We start from the raw sequence: 19,634 nt of genomic DNA, 5'->3' as shown, positions 1-19,634 counted from the left end.
AAGTGCTGTCTGCTACCCATGGTTATGATACATTGCTACCATGACCCCCATTTTAGCCTATGTCCTCCCCAGGCTCCATATCTCAGTAGCTGACCACACTACTCCCCATCTTCCCTCTGGAAGCCAGAAGGTCCGGGCATCCCTAAATATTCCCAAACCATCCGTGAGGCCCCATTATGTAATTTTTGAGCAGAACTGACTCCAGTCATCTACGGTTGACAATCCCCACATGGGGCCAGGGAATCCCCTGGTTTGGAGCCTCTCCTCCCATGTTAAGACTCTAAGAAACCAGGGGAATATAAAAGATGCAAGGAGGGAAACAGTCAGGAAGTAAACACAATGACTCTGTGTTACCTGGAAGCAACATAGGGATGTCACTGATATAGGGGGCAAAATTCTATGGTTAGAAGCTACAGGGCAATGACAACTATTCTTTCCTTCCAGTTATCGATTTTTCATAAGCAGTTTTTTTCTCTCAACTGACCACCTTCTTTTTTATGTTGTACTTTCAATTTTGGGAGTATCTGATAACAAATTAGCCAAAGTATATCATTTCCTTCTTTCTTGACAATTTGCCATTCTTTTATTTTGCCTTGTTTGCCCATCAAGTTAGATTGTCTATTTTCTTTCTTGAACTTAAATCACAATGAACGTTTATTTAAATAGTCAGTGGCGGAAGTGATAGTATTAATCTATCTCCACACGTAAAACATATCCTTAGCAAACTGTCTGTTATAATACACTTACCATCTTGTTTTTGAATCATTCTTAACAATTTTTCTCCCATAAGTAATTATGAATCCCTTCTTTTCCATTATCTCTAATTGATAATGAATGATATAAAACATTTGCTAGGTAAAATCTATAAACTGTTATTGCAGTATGATTCCAAAACAGAACGTTAAAAATTATATGATAAAATTGGTACAAAATACTGGAGAGAATATAAGGGCCATTTCGCACGGCTTCAAAGTAGCACAATGGTTGCTATTTGGAAACGCTACTAATTTGCCATAACCCACGACGTCGTAGACAATCTGCAACAATCCTGAAACCAATCAGCAAAAAGCGCTTCGTTGTGGTGCTTTCAGGGGAATCCAGAAAAGTGGATTCACCCTCCGGATAGCGATACACTCCTGCAACCAATCTGCAACAGTAGCGCTAAAGACCTGTGCGTTACCATTGTTGCTGGTTCTTCAAAGTCCCTCCCCCTGGCTCTCTCCTCCAAACTTCCGGCGAAGCGATCGCCATTTTTTTTTCTTCGAGCGAGCGGGGATAAACGCACCGGCGAGCCTCTTTCTGTTTAGAGGCTTCCCTGGCTTCAGTCCTTCACCTTTAGTCACTAAGCACAAACCACTGAAAAGCCCGTTTGCTGAAATAAAGTCCCTTTATTTTTTACAAATAAATTCAGCCGAAAATCGAGCCCGTGAGAGGGGGGGGGATTTTTTTTTTATCACTCGAGGCAGCGTGCAAACGATCATACAATCAAATGACAGTTCACATTAGGCAGCTGGATGGGTCTCTCCGTAGCAACGAATCTACCTAGATTCGTTGCTATGGGTCGTTTTTTTTTTAAAAAAACCTTTCTTAAAGGGAAAGGGGCTGTTTGGGAGCATGCTAACGGCTGCCCATTGGCTGCTTGACGGCCAGGGGCGGGACGAGCTTGGCAATAGCGCTTCCTTTCTAGCGATTTCTGCCGAGACCGGAAGCCTGTGGGAAACGCTAAAAAACGCAACTGATTCCACTACAAAGGCAGGTATGCATAACGACGAATTCCACTATTTTAAATGGCGATTTTTCATTCCGCAAACAATTTGCAACAAAGATCCCTGTGCGAAAAGGCCCTAAGTATTGACCAATGAGAGGAATTGTGGGTTAATGAGATAAAATTTGCCAGTTGTCAGATGCTAAAAGAAAATTGGTATAAAATGTTTTTATAAATGGTATAGTGCAACTCCCCCCAAGATATAGCAAGGATCACTAAGAGTTATAATGCCAAATACTGGAAATGTCAGACTATAAATGCACCATTCTATCATATGTGATGGACCCGTAAGAAAGCAAGGAAATATTGGAATATGATTCCTGACGAGATGCAAAAGATATTGAAAGTTAAACTCGTGCTGGATCCAACATATTAAATACGGTCCCATAACATGGTAACAACTGCGAGGATTCTTTATGCATCAAGTTGGAAAAAAGAATTACTACCAGACTTTACAGATTGGTTAAATAAACTCTTTGAATATGGGACAATGGGAAACATATTTGATGCACAAGAAATCAACATTGAAATTCAGAAGTGAATGGAGTCCAATATTAGACTATCCTGAACAGTAGAAATTGAGGTGAAAAGAAATAATTGATCTTTAGACTGCATATGGTAACTACGGGGGAAATGCAAACTCTGGAAAAATGCAGTTTGTGGTCTTTAAAATTAAGGTGATACAGAAGAACAAGATATTTATTGTCAAATGCCAGCGTTGTGTTTATTTTTTCTCTAAATAGCAGTGGTGTAGTATATAATCTGTAGTATTTCTCTTTGTTCTTACACTAAAAAAAACTATGCTCCTTTGAACAATGATCTCGAGCAAAATCAACACAAATAGAAGAAGAAGAAGCACCATGGAAGCCTGTCCAGGCCAGGCATCACCTCCTTGTCCTCAGCCCGAGAAGCACTCAGGTGGAGAGAGAAGACTCAGATTGGGGAGGGAAAAAGGGAAGGGCAGAGAAAGGTTTGGCCATCAGATGCAAGGAGAAGGAACTGAAGGGCAGAAGACTATGTGGGGGGAGGGAGAGAGAGAGAGAGAGAGAGAGAGAACGCAGCAGAGAAAAGCCAGAGATGGAGGCGCACAGCAGGAGGAGTGAAGAAGACCTGGCTGGAGCTCAGTCTTGTTGGAAGAAACAAGCCAGAATGTGACAGCCACTCCTGGCAGCAGAAGTGAGGATCTAGAGGCCAGGCAGCCAGAGCGAACAGGGATGGTGGAGCCTCAGGCCAAAGCTCTACCCCACTTCCCCTACACTCATAATGGTGAACATTTGGTAGCAAAATTCCTTTACATTTCTACCAGAATAAGATCGGAAAGAATGTCCGAATGACAGTAATGGATAGGTAAATGCCATCTTATCACTTAGGTTAATGCAGGGGTAGTCAACCTGTGGTCTTCCAGATGTCCATGGACTACAATTCCCATGAGCCCCTACCAGCAAATGCTGGCAGGGGCTCATAGGAATTGTAGTCCATAAACATCTGGAGGATCACAGGTTTACTACCCCTGGGTTAATGGACTGTTCAAGAAGACTCCTTGACTCCTTGTCCCTGTAGTTAACTTCTTGAGGTTTCTTCCCCCTTTTTCTTTACATGTTATAACCCCCTTTTTCCCCCTACCCTCAATAAAATTATTTTTGTTCCCAACAATTCATTGTTTTAACATTGTTTCACTATTTTAATATTTCATGTAACAATATTCTTAATTTTTGATGTCATGATTATTAACTTCTATTATTAATTACAGTTTTCTGTAAATGTATCATTTATATGGGTCGATTGACCGAATAAACATAACAAATGAACGAATGGTGAACATTGGTTACAGCTCTTGCTACTGTGTTTTATAGGCACCTGAAGTTTCCAATCATCTTCAAGATAGCACTGCCTTGAATAGAATATTTATCATTTAAATATACGCATACATAAATACACATACATTCGTACAGACAGACAGACCGATCTCCTTTTCCTTGTAGCTCTATCTGGCTTGCAATTCCCAAAATTAAAAATATGCAAAGGACAGTAAAAAAAAATCTCCCTCCCAAGATAACACCTACATCTTAACCTCATTCAAAGCCCTTGCAAATAGTATGATGGTGGGAAGTGCTATAAAGTTGCAGCCAGCTTCTGGCAACCGCATCAAATTTTCAAGGCAAGAGGCAGGTAGAGATGGTTTGCTATTACCTGCCTCTGCATGGCAACCCTGGCCTTTTTTGGTGGTTTCCCATCCAAATACAAACCAGGGGTGATGCTGCTTAGCTGCTTAACTGTGGATGGCACTGCTCATGTTAGTAGAGGGGTGCTGTGTTTTGCAAGGATCACACACTAAGTTATACATTATTCACACATATTCATGGGCTCCGTGTTGATGCATGTGGCTAGAGGACAGGTTTTTACATCCATGGCGACGTTTTACATTTCCTCAAAGGACCGATAGAAATCATCCACATATAGCTACACTTGGAGACACCATTGTGGTCATAGCAAAACCTTCTCAGGTGAGCCCCAGATGCTTAAAGCTCAGACTTCGCCTATCAGCACACTCTATTATGATTTTTGAAAAGATATTTTAGTTCATTGGTACCCTGACTTTCACCACAATGAGAACCTAAAGCAGCTTACACTGCAGTCCTCCTTTCTTAACTCATGACAACTCTGTAAAGTGGGTTAGGCAGAGTGGGACTAGCTCGAAGTCACCCAGCAAACTTCCATGGGTAAATTGGGGATTCAGACATTGGTCTCCGAGTTCGTAGTCTGACACAGGCCACTCCCACCACACTAACTGATCACTGATTAGACTTAATTTTCACCAACATGGTTTCTGGAATGTACCACTATAGACTTCAGGTGGAGGCTTGTGTGACTGAAAGGTCCTCCATAAAAGGACACTTCCTATACAGAGAAGAGGATTCTTTCTAGCCCTGGTTTTTTTCTGAGCAGCAAGTCTTTTATCTTCAGCTACTGTTTGTGACAGCTAAACATTAGCTATCAAATATCGCTAGGATAGACTCTTGTGGATTTGGCCTCAGGGGTGGGGAGAACGCGAGACCTACCCCTTATTGGGGGGAGGCAAGTTCTTTCCCCAGAGATGCGAAAAATCAAGCCACTCTTTTCAGGTTGTGTGTACAATGCAAGCCAATGAAACTGTTCCAATTAATTCTATGGAAGCACTCAAGCACCGCCCGACCATCTGTTTTCAGGATAAGGTTGATTCTATAATACGCGGCAGCAGAACTCTGCCGCAGGTTCAGACACGGTGAAATAGTTCCAGACAATAGTTTAGCTTATTTCTCAAAGTAAGTGCCTATATTGTTCTGGGGCTCTGGGCAGAAAGGTGAAAGATAAGTAGAGGAAAATAAGCTGCTGTGCATATCTGGAATATATAGAAAAATGGGAAAGAGGATTGACTCGAATAAGACAAAAGGTAAGCTCTGAGACAAAGGCAAACTTGCTCACTCTTTGACCCACCAAGCCAAGGTCACCTATCTAGGAGACTTCATGAGAGGCTCAGTGAATCACCTGCTCTTGCTGCGTGTCAAAGTGAGAAAATAGGGAGGTTCTTAACTAGGAGGCAGCCATAAAAAACAGCTTGGGGGCTATACAGAATTGGGGGAGGGAGGATCACAAGCTGCTTTAATACGTTCTTATGCAGAAATGAATATAAGAATTCCTCTCAACCTCAGCTCCACAGCTTAGCTTTGGTTAAAGGAATGTCTTAACTAATAATGTAAGTAAAAGACAATTTCAAAGAACTGGCAATTTCGAGTGCATGCACTCACGCCTTGAATAAATCTTTGTTGGTCTTAAAGGTGCTTCTGGACTCTGATTTTAATGTGCTACTTCAGACCAACACGGCCTTTGGAAGTCAGATGGAGGCTGCATGGGACATAACTGTTCTAGTTTGGCTTCCTGATCATGGAACACACACACATGCTAAAGAGCGGCGGTGAATTAATGTGGCCATCATTGAAGCTTCGGCATGCAGGGTGGAAAAGGATGGCACTCTAAAGGGAGTGCCCAGGTCAGGCTACGCTGGCGTGGCATCAGGAAAGGGGAAGGAGGAGCCTGGGTGGTGCCATTATAAGGTGCCACATGCAAGGCAGTTGGCCTCTTCTCCCCGGCCAGCCAAGCAAGCTCCTTCTCACCCACTCCCCACCCTGCTTTAAAAAGGGGTATTAAGAATGTTCTGTAAGGGGAGCTGATATGTTGGTATGAGTTACCTGTTATACAAATTGTCAAAGCTTGCAGTGGACAAGGGGAGGGAGAATCAAGTAGGAATGGGAAGACTTCCCAGATTGGGGGTCTCAGGAAGAGGCAGAAATTCTGCGGGAGGCCAACCCGGCTGGGAAGGCCCAAAATCACCTACAGAAGCAGGTGGCCTGGAGTGGGCTGAAGGAGATCCACACCTCCTAAAGCATTTCAGGTTACCTTTGAAAGGCACACCCTGCAGCAAGGGGATCCATGGCCCAGCAGGGTTCTGGGACAGGCTACTCAGGGCACTGCTAGGGTGGAGAAGGTCGACCTTAGGCTGGTCAGTTAAGCTCCTGTTCCCCTTGTGGGCCAACACCTTGTTGTGGTGGTTGGTGTTCTTATAAATAAAAGCTGTGGCCTGTTTGCCAAATAAGTTGAAGGTGTGAGAGTCATCCTTAAACCCAACTGCACACCTGCAAGTCAACCATATTTACATCTTTTTATTATCTTTTTGATTCTAGCTTTAAAAAAAAATCACCCCGTTTTTCCTTATTCCAGCTAAGGGTGTGCACACACAAAAAAGGTTATTTCAGTTTGGGTCTACTGAACCCCCCAAAATTTCAGTATTCCTGGCAATCCCAAATTTTTTGAGTCCAACAGACCCGATATAACTGATAGTTGTAGTTGTGAATTTAGCTGTTTTAGCAGCCATACCAGCCTTACAGCAGGGCACACATATTTGTCTGCTGTGAAGCTGAATTGCTACCAGCTATTTAAACTCCCCTTCTCACTACCCTGCTTTTGGAAGAGGGGAAGCAAAATGAAGGTTCAAAATGACTGCCAGCCCTTTAAACCTCACAACTGATGGGCAGGCCACCATTTCAGTGATCACATTCATTCCCTCCCAGTTAGAAGGAGAAGGAAACAAAATGGATTACTTGAATGGCTTGCAGTCATGCTTGCCTTACAACACAGGGCACACACCTGGCTGCTGTGAGCTTAATAGCCAGCCATTTAAAACCCTCTGCATCACTTCACTCCATTTGGAATGGAGGCTTTAAAAGGCTGCTAGTCCTTTAAACCTCACAGCTGATGGGTAGACCCTGTTAGGCTTAAAGGGCTGGCAGCTATTTCAGTAATCCCTTTCATTCTCTCTCAATGGGAAAGGAAGAGCAAATTGGACAGCCATTCAATATAGCTGAATATCCCCAAATAAATAATGGCAAAATTCAGCTTTTATTCAGGTCTGTTAAATGGGCAGGCAAACCAGATCCTCAGATTTGTATTTGGCTTAAATCTACCAGGAAAATAAGGGTAAGGCTCTTTTATTGTCTTGGGTTCACCAAATACACATAACTAATTCTAGCTTTGACCAGTTTTGATTGGGGTCAGTTTATGTAACAAAGAGATAATAAAACATTTATTTCATACATCATTAGCTTGCCCTTCTTCCAAGGAGCTCCGGATGGAACGCATCATTTTCATCCCTTCCATTTTTATCTGCATAATAACAATCCTCCTTCGCAGGCTAGGCTGAGGGAGTTTGACTGTCCCAGGTAGGCTTCATGGCGGAGTGGGGATTAGAACCTACATCTCCCAGATCCTAGTGTGGCCTTCTGCCCACAATCCTAGACTGTCTGTCTAATTCAGGGGTGGCCAAACTGTGGTTCTCCAGATGTCCATGGACTACAGCTCCCATATGGCTTAATTTGGATGTTGTGACACAGTTTACTAATTTATTATAATTAGCTTCTGCCTTATATTTTCACTGTTTATGATGGTTGTTCATTAGTCTGAGGAAGAGTGCATGCCTTATTCCAGCTAAGGGTGTGCACACACAAAAAAGGTTATTTCAGTTTGGGTCTACTGAACCCCCCAAAATTTCAGTATTCCTGGCAATCCCAAATTTTTTGAGTCCAACAGACCCGATATAACTGATAGTTGTAGTTGTGAATTTAGCTGTTTTAGCAGCCATACCAGCCTTACAGCTTAAATAAATCTTTGTTGGTCTTAAAGGTGCTATTGGACTCTATTTTTGTTATAAGGTTTATGTTATTTTTCTTTTTTTCTCAAGGCAAGGAACAATCCATTTGAATTAACACCGTAGCACACAGAATAAAACCATTCAAAAAGCACATTATTAAAATCCCAGGACTGTGCTCACGTATTCCACTAAGGAAAATGATAAGCTTGCTATTATTTCTTCTGTCATGCTGACATGTCTATTAAGTTGTCTTTTTGTTTCATGTGTGTTTTAAATGGGATGTAATTATTTTATGGGTTTTTAAAATGCATTTGTTAGTCTCACTAGCATGGTGAGTCACAGATATTAAGTGGAGTGCACATCTTTCAAACATAATGAATATAGCTTAAAAAATCGTGCATTTCACTTGGTCACATGGGAAATTTACATGAACACCAAGTCATCAGGTTATAATCTTTAGACAATGGGCACACTGGGTTCTTAAAATAAAACTATAGAAAGCCAAGTTGAGCAGCCCCTGCAGCGCAACAAGTCAAGTTCATTCCTGCCCAGCGGAGCCAACAATAAGTATCTGCTGACCCTTTACCTCCTCTTTCACCGCTACCACTGGCAATGGCTGGACCAATTTTCAAGGCAACTATTTAGCCAAGACAGTGTTTGGTTGGTGTGTGGATGATGCACACCCTACATGATTGGCCCTCAGTGGGGGATATGCCCCCAATAAGGAGTGGGCACTCCCCCACTGAGTGCCAATCTCAGGTCATCCCTGCCCCCTGTCCTTCTCCTATCTGCCACGTCTGGGCACTTGAGAAGAGGAAGAGACAGGAGCAGGTAATCGATGGAGGGAGGGAGGAGGCCAGCTGTGCTCTGCAGTGCCAGTTTGGGTAGCCTATCTCCCCTGGCCAGGTCACTGCATTCTCTCCCAGCTCTCCTGCCACCTGGCAAGTGGGGATGTGCTCTGTGACTCACTGGCTGGGCTACGCCACTCTTCCCAGAACAGACATCCTATGAGGTAGGTGGGGCTAAGAGAACTGCTCTGCAAGAAAAGCCCTATGAGAACTGTGAGTAGCCCAACATCCCCCACCTGGCTGCACATGGAGAAGGGGGGAAATCAAACCCAGATCTCCTGATTAGAGTCCACCACTTCTTAATCACCTCACAATGCTGGCTCTCAAGATCAAGCGGGGAGCAGGGTGAGGAGGGCCAGCACCAAGGAAGACCATAGTGCAGGATGATACAATCGTGCCCATTGTATTCCTGGGTGCAACTGGATTTTCCTCTAGTCTCTGCTAGGATCAGTTCAGTTCCCCATGGATAATATGTAAAGAGGGCCATGAAACTAGCCTAGATCACAGAGGGGTGGCCTAACCATTTTACTAACTGGGAAAGTTCCCACTGGGCCGCTGACCAATTCTGAACTGAATAGCCCTACACCACCGGTATGCCTAGCTCACACACAGCTGTTTATTCCACCAACAGTTTTCATGGTGCACGGATCAAGGGAGAGAGGGAATGGAGCTGGGAGGATTACTAGAAGTCAAACTGTGGGGCAGAGAAAGAAGGTGAAGAGGGAAGGGAGCTGTTGGAATCCTGTAGGGAAAGTAATTTCTCAGTGTGAACATGAGTTGGGTGTTCAGTGCTCTACAGCTCTGAGACACCTGCCCTTCTGCTCATACCGAACAGAAGGGCTTAACTACTGGGTTCCTTAGCTGAGGACCCACATCCTCATTCATTGGAATTTGTGAACACCTTTCCTTGGCTGGGGTGATGTTAGGAATGCTCAGGGCTCTGAGCCACCTGTCTCTCTGCTCACATTTAGCTATTAGGCTCCTCAGCTGAGGACCCAAATTTTCTCATTGGGATTGGGTGAGGTGTTCAGTGATGTAATTGTCAACATTCTTCCATGCCATGAGCAAGAGAGAGAAAAGGTGGCTCAGAGCCCTAAGTCCACCTATCACCCCAACCCCAGCAAGGGGGACCATATCCTAGGTGGCCCCCCATGGCAGCACTCCCAACCCCCAGAGCATCCTCCAGGTGAATCATGTATACTAGCGATCCCCAACCTGTGGGCTGCAGACCACATGTGGTCCTTCGACTAATTGGAGGTGGGCCACGAAGGACGCCTTCTTCCCCACCCCCCGGCCCTTTACTTCATCCCCCCCAGCCCTTTACAACACACTTCATTGTTGTGGTGTGTCTGTATCTTATTTTGAAGGGATGTTTAAACATTACCATAGCGATCAGAGAGCACTAGGGCAGTGGTTGAGAGTAGAGGAGTAAACTACCCCCCCCCACCGGGCCTCAGTAAAAGGCGTTGAGTGGTCCCCGGTGAGTGGTCCCCGGCGTTGAGTGGTCCCCGGTGATAAAAAGGTTGGGGACCACTGATGTACACCAAGCAGATGAGATGATGCCCTTAGGGTTCCACAGTGAGTTTGGCATCTCTAGCATGTAGAGGAGCCCATTCTGCCACATCATGAATCCCACAAGCCCACGGGTTCAGGAAAAAAAGGTTTGTGGGGGTCCTTGCAGATCCATGAACCTACATCCATGAACCTCAATTTTTCCAGTTTGTGCCCATTCTCAGTTTGAAACCCTAAACTTCCCTTTCAGAACAAGAGCTGCCAAGTCCTACCCGGCCACTGGAAGAGATGTGGGGGGAGGGGGCAGAGTTGCCAGCTCTAGGTTAGGATGTTTTTGTAATGAAGTTTGGGGAGGAAAGGGACCTCAGTGAGGTACAATGCCAGAGTCCATTCTCCATTTTCTCCAGAGGAAGTGATAATTGGCAACGAGTTGTGGTTTGGGGAGATTCCCTAGATCCCACTTGGAGGCTGGTCTTCCTATTCAGAATGACATTTACCAGGATTCCCTGGGACAAAGGAATGCCCTATTAAACCAGTTTCCATCTGTGACGTAAATATACCTCCTTTTCCCGCAACTTTTGAAGGAAAGGGTATTTATTCATTTCCTTATTGGCAACCATAATTTGCAGTTTATGGTTTATAGACTGTACTCCGTATTTGCCTTACCTTTCCCCAACCAAAATTTCTACCTGTGCTGGAATATACACATTTTGGTAGGCAATTTGCAATTACAGACCTTTATTTTCCTACAATGCACAAGAAGAAATGACCCAGGAATTAAGCAGAGAAATGGATCTTGTATGTGATCTTAATCCATACCACCTCTTCCAATTCTGTTTGACTGTTTTGTCATTCTGAAGATCATACATTAATCAATATAAAGAAATCCTGCTTTATTAGGATTGAATGCCTGTGATATATTTCTCAGGATTTGCATTTAGAATAATGTATCAATCCACGCTTTTATTACCATTAATTTCGAAATGCTAGAGCCCCGTGCTGAACTTACCAATTCTTAGCAATTTTGGCTGTGCAGAAGCTTGGCGTTTTAATATGCAATATATCAAGAATCTTCAAGTGTTTCTCCCATGGCTTGAAGTCATTGTGTGCATATCTAAAACAAAAATCATAAGCATTCTTTAATCATATACACCAACATGTCTTATATCTCTCACAAGTAAACAGATTCAATCCCTGCAAGATCTTCTTTCCAGGAACCTTCTTGTTTTACCTGAAGAAGCTGTAGCAGCAATAAGAAGAAGAAGAAGAAGAAGAAGAAGAAGAGTTGGTTCTTATATGCCGCTTTTCCCTACCCGAAGGAGGCTCAAAGCGGCTTACAGTCGCCTTCACATTCCTCTCCCCACAACAGACACCCTGTGGGGTGGGTGAGGCTGAGAGAGCCCTTATATCACTGTTCGGTCAGAACAATTTTATCAGTGCCGTGGCGAGCCCAAGGTCACCCAGCTGGATGCATGTGGGGGAGCGCAGAATCGAACCCGGCTCGCCAGATTAGAAGTCCGCACTCCTAACCACTACACCAAACTGGCTTGGTTGACAATAAGTGTCAACCAAGGTTCTTGCCTTGTATTGTTGCATGTGCACTAAAGCCCATTTCAGTTTCATTATTTATAACTGCCATTATTTTAAGCTTGTGCTTCATTCTTCCATTGATTCATCCCCATTTGGCTTGGTAGAACTTTCAAAATGAGTTATGAACAATTATGGACATTTGCAAAACATGAACAAGAGTTCACCCCCTGAACTTCATTATGTTAACTAAATTGGGTTTTTTGGCTCTCTGCAGTGCATATATTTTCATTAAAATTTTAATATGGTAAGTCTGCACAAAACTCTTTTAGATTGTCCCATTTTCCATACTGCAAAGGGCAGCATCTACTAGCAGCATGTGATTGAGATCTGTGGACAACTAAATCCACAGACTGAGGCCACATGGAGGCTAAAGACATTTTTCTGCATACTTGAGAGAGTCCCCAGATGTGTAAAAAAGTCTGAAATATTTTTAAAAGTCTCAGAGGAGGTTTAAAATGTTCCTTCCTTATCTGTTTGGTGGAGCTTGGGAACCATGGCAGGCCATCCACCAGCCATTCTGAGCCCTGCCACAGAGGAGGCAGATGCCAGGATCTGCTCCAGACCCTGCCATGGCAGTAGACACTGGAAGCTACTCCAGACCCCACTGCGGTGGATGCCAGGAGCTTCTCCAGACCTTGTCATCGCATTGGCAGATGCTGGGAGCCACTCCCAGATACTGCCACCACCAAGCTTCAAGGCAGTTGGATGGGCTGGACTCACAGGGGGAGATGAGATCCCCCTCCCCATCAGTTCCACAGGTCCCATTTCTACAATTCTATTGTTATCACGGGATTAGAGGACTTCATGTCCTGCCATATTCCTTGAACAGGGAGAGAATGGGTAAATGCATCCAAGAAAGAAAAAAAAGGAAAGTAGTTTTGGGCAAATGCAATACATAGTGTAATACTTACACTCATATAGTGCTTATATATTTTTTTCAGCTACTCAAAATGTACATCAAAATGGACAGCTTGTCACCTTAATACATACTGATGTTTGCAAGCTTTGAAATACCGCATTCAAATTTGTATGCAAATTTGAGCTTCCAATTACACACTCATTAGTTCTTCAGGAACTTCATCTTAATATTCTCAAAATGCTTATAACAAACGTTCTTAAGTGTTCCTTGCAATTGCTCAACAAGGACACCTGGGTAGATGTTAAAACAAAGAAATCCATCAGAATGCATGATTTACTTTTTGAGAGTTGTAATATCTGGATACTTCTTTACAAATGCATCTAATTACTCATTGACATTATAAATCAATTGGAATGAATTTCTGAAAGAAGTTTTACATGGCAAATTCTGCATCCTGTATACAGTAAATTTAAGAACATATAAGAAGCCCTTCTTGATAAGACCAGAGGACAATCTAGTCTAGCAGTTATTTATTTACTTCTGCCCATATTACTTATGCCCTTTTGTTGGTCTGTTGGCCTGTTACCTATACACAGAATCAAAGAATCATAGACTCATAGAGTTGGAAGGTACCTCCAGGATCATCTAGTCCAATCCCCTGTACAATGCAGGAACTCACAACTACCCGCCCACCTACAGTGACCCCAATTTCATGCCCAAGTGATCCATCAACGAAAATCTCCAGGATCCAGAATGGACTGGAGGAAATTCACTTACCATCCCAGAGTAGCAAACAGCTATTCCCTGGGTATGCAAGGAAGGGCCACAAGAGACAAATACTGGAATATCCCTCCCTGTCCACCCACCCACAATCTGCCTAACTTCCTAAAATCAGCATCTCTGTCACATGTCTATCTAGCCTCTGCTTAAAATCTTCCAAAGAAAGAGAGCCCACCACCTCCCAAGGAAGCCTGTTCCACTAAGGAACCAATCTAACTGTCATGAATTTCTTCCGGATGTTTAGCCAAAAATTCTTTTGAATTAATTTCAACCCATTTATTCTGCTCTGGCCCACTGGGACAACAGAAAACAACTCTGTTCCATCTTCTATGTGACAGCCCTTCTCATATCACCTCTTAGTCACCTTCTCTCCAGGCTAAACTGACCAAGCTCCATCAACCTTTCCTCATATGACTTGGTCGGCAAACCCCTCGCCATCTTCATAGCCCTCCTCTGGACAGGTTCCAGTTTCTCTACATCTTTCTTAGGTCCTGGTGCCCAAAGTTGAACACATTACTCCAACTGAGGTCTTACCAGAGTGGTGTAAAGTGGGACCATCATCTCAAGTGATCTGGACATTATACTTGTTTTAATACAGCCCAAAATCCCATATGTCTTTTTAGCCAGAGTCACACTGCTGTCTCTTGTTCAGTATATGGTCTACTAAGACCCCCAGATACTTTTCACATGTACTACTGCCAAGACAAGTCTCACCCATCCTATAGTGATGCATATGATTTTTCCTACCTAAATGAACTTTATATTTATCACTACTGAAATTCATTTTAGCCCAGTTTTCTAGCCTGTCAAGATCATCCTGTAGTCCGATTCTGTCTTTTGGTGTGTTTGCTACCCCTCCCAGTTTAGCATCATCTGAAAATTTAATAAACACCCCCTCTCTTCTTTCATCCAAATCATTTATAAATATGTTGAACAACACAGGGCCCAGGACAGATGCCTGAGGCACTCCACTCGTCACTCCTCTCCAAGATGATGAACCATTTACAAGCACCCTTTGGGTGCAATCTATCAACCAGTTCTCAATCCACCTAACAATAATAGGATCCATACCACATTTACAGCCATTCACTCTAGCTGCTCAAGGACTGACTGCTTGATGATTTGTTCCAAAATCAACACTCACTCCCATGGTGAGGGTTTCCAGGTTCTCCTGGCCACTGATGGAGGACAGGGGGTAAGGTTGTCAGATCCAGGTTAGGAAACTCCTAGAGATTTGGGGATGGAGCCTGGGGAGAACAGGACCCTCCGGGGGACTACAATGCCATAGAGTCAACCCTCCAAAGCATCCATTTCCTTCAGGAAATGAGATGTAATTTGGGGAGGAATCCTCAGTTCCCCCCTGGAGGTTGACATCCCTCCCCTTGGTGCTTGCTTGCTTGCTTGTTTGTTTGTTTGTTTTACATTTATACCCCACCCTACCCCAGAATCTCAGGAAAGCTTACAAAGTTTAAAATATACGACATTAATAAATAGGTGCTAAAACTAAAAAATTCATTAATTGTTTAAAATCAAACCTGTCTATTCCACCAGACTGTCTCCACTTTGCTGGGAGTGAGATGGTGCAGAATGGAGGGGGGTATGTAAGTTCTCAGAGAGCTTGTTTGGGATAGACTTTCAAGCAGCGAGACCAGCGTCTTGATGTTATTTCTAGGCCTCAATCATGACTATCACAAGTGCATCAAGAAGCAAAGATACTCCCAATGTGTTCTACTGTGACATTCAGAACCCTTCTGATTCAAAATTGAATGGAGTTGTTGAGCACCAGTGGGAAATGGGCATCAGCAAAACTGAGTCAATAACATCACATAGTTCGACCAACTTCCCTTTGGGATATGAAGTCTTGTTTCCATCCTCTTCAAAATATCTAGCCAGGGTTGACTGGCATGGTGAACTCAGTACAATAAGATGCAAGTCGGCTTTTGGCATGAACACGGCTACAGCTTTATTAACAACAACAACCAGGGGTTGGCCTGGCACGAGGTGTAGAGCCATCCCTGAGCAGCCGTCCAGATGCTAACATGGGTCAAGGGGCGCCCAGCCGGGAGGAAGCATCCCTTACCCCTTGATGACCCCCCCAGGAGGAGGCTGGTCATGGTTGTTGGGCATCCACCTCATACAACCATCCCTACCTCTTGGCTCAGAGCCCCTGGCCTTCCCAGCTGGGTAAGGTCATGCTTAGTATCAGCCTGTCTCTTAATGAGACCCCCGTTTCAGGTCCCAGAGTGCAAACTGGTCCCTAAGCAAATGCTCCACCTCGTGTCCCCTATTCTGCAGCTGTGACAAAAATTAGAACCGAAACATGAACCAGGGAGGGTGGGAGGGGTACCATCCCCAAAGCTCTTCCAGCAGCAAAGATGGCGGGGGCAGAGCACATGGCGCTTATAAACGCCTTGCCCCCACCCTCTGCGTCACGCTGACGCTCCCGCCATGCGATGCTGCTCCTGCTGCCCCCGCCTTCTTGTTCCTTCCTCCCCCGCCCGTCAACTGCAGGCGCATCCAGCCACAGCCACTCTTTGTCAGGTTTGGGTTCGGAAATATTTGGAGATCTGTAGGGTGGAGGCTGGGGAGACTGAGATTTGGAGAGGGGACAGGCCTCAGAAAAGTTTAATGCCCCACATTCCACTTTTTGAAACATTTATTTTCTCCAGGGGTTCTCTTATGTCTAGAGACTATCTATAATTCCAGGATCTCTCACCCACCACCTGGAAACTGGCAACCCTAGTCCCCTCAGTTCAAGCAGCCCTTTGACTCTTTGTTTTTTTCATAACAGACTTGCTCACCTGCTGATATTATCATATGACTTTTACAGTTATTTATACATCTGTTTTCCGTCTATCACCCGGGGCAGACCACGACATCTGCCCCCTTCTCTTCTTGGTTCCAAGACTTCAGCTGCCTCCTTTTTGTCTCTGGATTCTCAGTGTCTTGTTATGGTTTTATCTTACCATTTCTTGGCAGTCTTATTTATTGGGCGGCTCCAACACTGGGACAAATTTATGCTGGCAACAAGAGCAGAAACAATTTGAAGCACTTTTCCGTGGCTCTGTTGCTTGTTTATGGAATTTATACAGGCTTCCTCGGGATCTACATGTAAAACCTGTATGTTCCTCACCCTCTACTGCATCCATCACTGGGTGTGTTTTTCTTCATTACCATTTTTCCCCTGAAGTCAGATTTCTTTATAGCAGCGAATACTTTTGAATGTTCTCATCCCTGACTCCATAAATGCTGACTCCAGGGTACTGCCAAATAAGTAGGATTCAGTTCAGCTTCTGAGCTCAGTTGTATATCCAGATATTCTTTATTTGATATGCAGCTCTTCCTCTTCTCATCCTATTACAAGATTTAAAACATCCTGTAATAACATTAGACTCTGGGGTATAACGTTGCACTAAGATCTCTTGCCAGTCTGTTCAACTGTGGTCTCCTTGTTTTCTTGGGCAGCAACATGATGTTTAGCAGCAGGAAGAGTGCCTGCAGTTCAAAGGCTGCCCTCTATTCATTCTGCTCTGGGATTACAGCCACCCTAATAATTGTGGCCTAATCTTCCAACATACCACTGCTGAACTCCGCAGTTCTCCCACAGGATGCCACGGCCAACTTGGAACAGAGACATTTTTTAAAATCAAACTTGTTTTCCGAAAGCACATTTTCAGGCTTGAGAAAAACTGCTTATTGCTGGACTAACAAAGTGCAGAACTGGAAAGAGAAATCTGCCAACGGAATCCTGATTTGGGCCGTCATAGCGAGGCGTTCTAGTACGGATGTGCTGCTGACGATCGAGATCAAGTTAATTCAGGCAATGGGATCAAAATTCCTAAACAAACCAACAGCCAGATTTTAAGGGAAACCTGGTATAAGATGTTTTATAGATGGTATATTACTCCAAAGGTTATCGCAAAAATTTCAGATAGGTTTGATAATAAATGTTGGAAATGTAACAAAGCAATATGTTCCTTTTATCATATGTGGTGGAATTGTGAAAAAGCAAAAAAGTTTTGGGCTAAAATACATATGGTGTTACAGGAAATATTTAAAATGCGATACCCAATGAAGCCTGAATCTATGTTGCTAAGTTTTCATCCAAGTGCTTTATCAAGTTCTTCTAGAATCCTCTTCTTCCATGCAACTACGGCGGCGCGGTTGGTGTGGGTGAAGCACTGGAAGGTGACTGAGACCCCAACTATTTCTACATGGCTAGACAAACTAGCGGACTTAGCAAAAATGGCACCGGAAGAATATAACGAACAGTGGAGCGATTACCTGGGCTTTCTTAAGAAAGACAGCAGTAACTGTTAGGCTAGGACTAATATGCAATGGGAACTGACTACATATTTCTTGAGATAATATCAGACTATACTATGTAAGGTATACTTGTTTAGACGATGTATAGACTATGTAATAATAATTACCTATCAGATGGTCGCCTTTTTTCTCTTTCACCTTTCTGTAAATGCTTATATAATAACAATAAACAATAAAATTTTAAAAAGAAGTTAATTCAGGCAATGGTATTTCCCATTGCTATGTGAAAGTTCGACAATGAAGAAAGCTGATAGGAAGTTCATGGATTTAAAATATGGTGTTGGGAAAGTTTTGTGGATACTGCTGAAAAGACAAATCAGTGGGTTCTAGACCAAATGAACTCTGACCTCTCCCTAAGACAACTTTTTAGCCAAGAAAGAACCCATGAAAAATATTTTCAGGCTTTGAGGAACCCTGGAAGTGGTGTCAATACCCTTCAGAGAAGGGGGTGCAGAAGCAAGAGGTGTAAATCAACCAACCATTTCTAGATTAGCATGTTCTTGCATGCGTTGGGTTCTGTGCAATTTCCCATATGTTAGTTCAGCAGTCTCACCAGTAAATCATGCTGGTGCAGTGGTTAGGAGTGCGGACTTCTAATCTGGCATGCCAGGTTTGATTCCCCGCTCCCCCACATGTAGCCAGCCGGGTGAACTTGGGCTCCCCACAGCACTGATAAAGCTGTTCTGACCAAGCAGGAATATCAGGGCTCTCTCAGCCTCACCCACCTCACAGGGTGTCTGTTGTGGGGAGAGGAAAGGGAAGGTGACTGTAAGCTGCTTTGAGACTCCTTTGGGTAGAGAAAAGCGGTATATAAGAACTAACTAAAAAAATGATATAACAAGTTGAAGAATGGGAACGGGTTCCATTTTTCCCCAAGTAGGTGGTGGCAGTGGCGGCAGCGGTGGTGGCGCCTCCTCCTCCTCCTCCTCCTTCTGTGATGTCTAACCTGCTATATAGTCCTAATAGTACAGCCTCCAGGTTGTGCAGTCCTCCACAACACCTCAAGAAAAATGGAGGAAAATTCACACTTATCTTTCCCCATATCAGAATTTTACACTTCTGAATGAGGGGAAATGTCAATTTCAAGCATTCCAGAGTTGTGAAAGAAGCCAGAAGTCTGAGACTTCTGTTTTTCCTCCTGCATCTTTGTCACATCCAGAAGGTATCTGTCAACCAAAGGAATAAGAGCAGAGCTGTGTTTGCATTTTGCAAATCTTCTGGAAATTCTTTTCCATCACACCTATCTTGGACTTGATAGAATCCATCAAATGAAAGTAGGAACGAAACCAAATTTCAAAAGCTCTCTGGTCTGATTTAAATATCCCTATTTTGATTTCATTTCTCCCTCGGGGATAGTGAATCCGTATATCTACTTATACGCCAGTTTTTTTCTCCTTGTGTAAACTCTTCCTGAGAAAAGTAATGAGCTTGCAGTGTTGTTTTGCTTCAGTCACAGAACGGTGAAAGACAAAAGAATAACCCACAACTGCAAAACCAAGCAAGCCAAAACCACTGAGAATGACATTGTACAAAATCAAGATGAAATGAAAACAGACATATTGGCTCTTCCCTGGACAGAAGTTGATTTTGCTTGTCAGCATCCAAAAAGTGCTGGAATTGGTTAGCATTGTGCACAAGCTTACTGAATAAGGACATTTCCTTTACTCTGCATGGGTGAGCACTCTTCCCAGATTTTGTGGCACCCACTAAAAGACCTCTGAAGCTGCCGTGAAAAGCACCCTTCATTCCCGCTTTGGTCAAACAAGCTGACAT

General features: G+C 43.7%; 1 long non-coding RNA gene across 2 annotated transcripts in view; it reads right to left on the bottom strand.

Annotated features, from left to right (window-relative positions):
• Positions 1–19,634, bottom strand: part of LOC143842688 (uncharacterized) — a 177,989-nt gene that overhangs the window by 145,977 nt on the left and 12,378 nt on the right. For both annotated transcript variants that reach the window (XR_013233289.1, XR_013233291.1), the window contains exon 2: positions 11,316–11,420. This is a non-coding gene — a long non-coding RNA (uncharacterized LOC143842688). The remainder of the gene's footprint in view (positions 1–11,315; positions 11,421–19,634) is intronic.

The sequence above is a fragment of the Paroedura picta genome, chromosome 8, assembly GCF_049243985.1.
Source record: "Paroedura picta isolate Pp20150507F chromosome 8, Ppicta_v3.0, whole genome shotgun sequence".
NCBI classification, from domain to species: domain Eukaryota; kingdom Metazoa; phylum Chordata; class Lepidosauria; order Squamata; family Gekkonidae; genus Paroedura; species Paroedura picta.
Note: the sequence above shows the minus strand (reverse complement) of the source record. Positions and strands in the feature narration are given on the sequence as shown.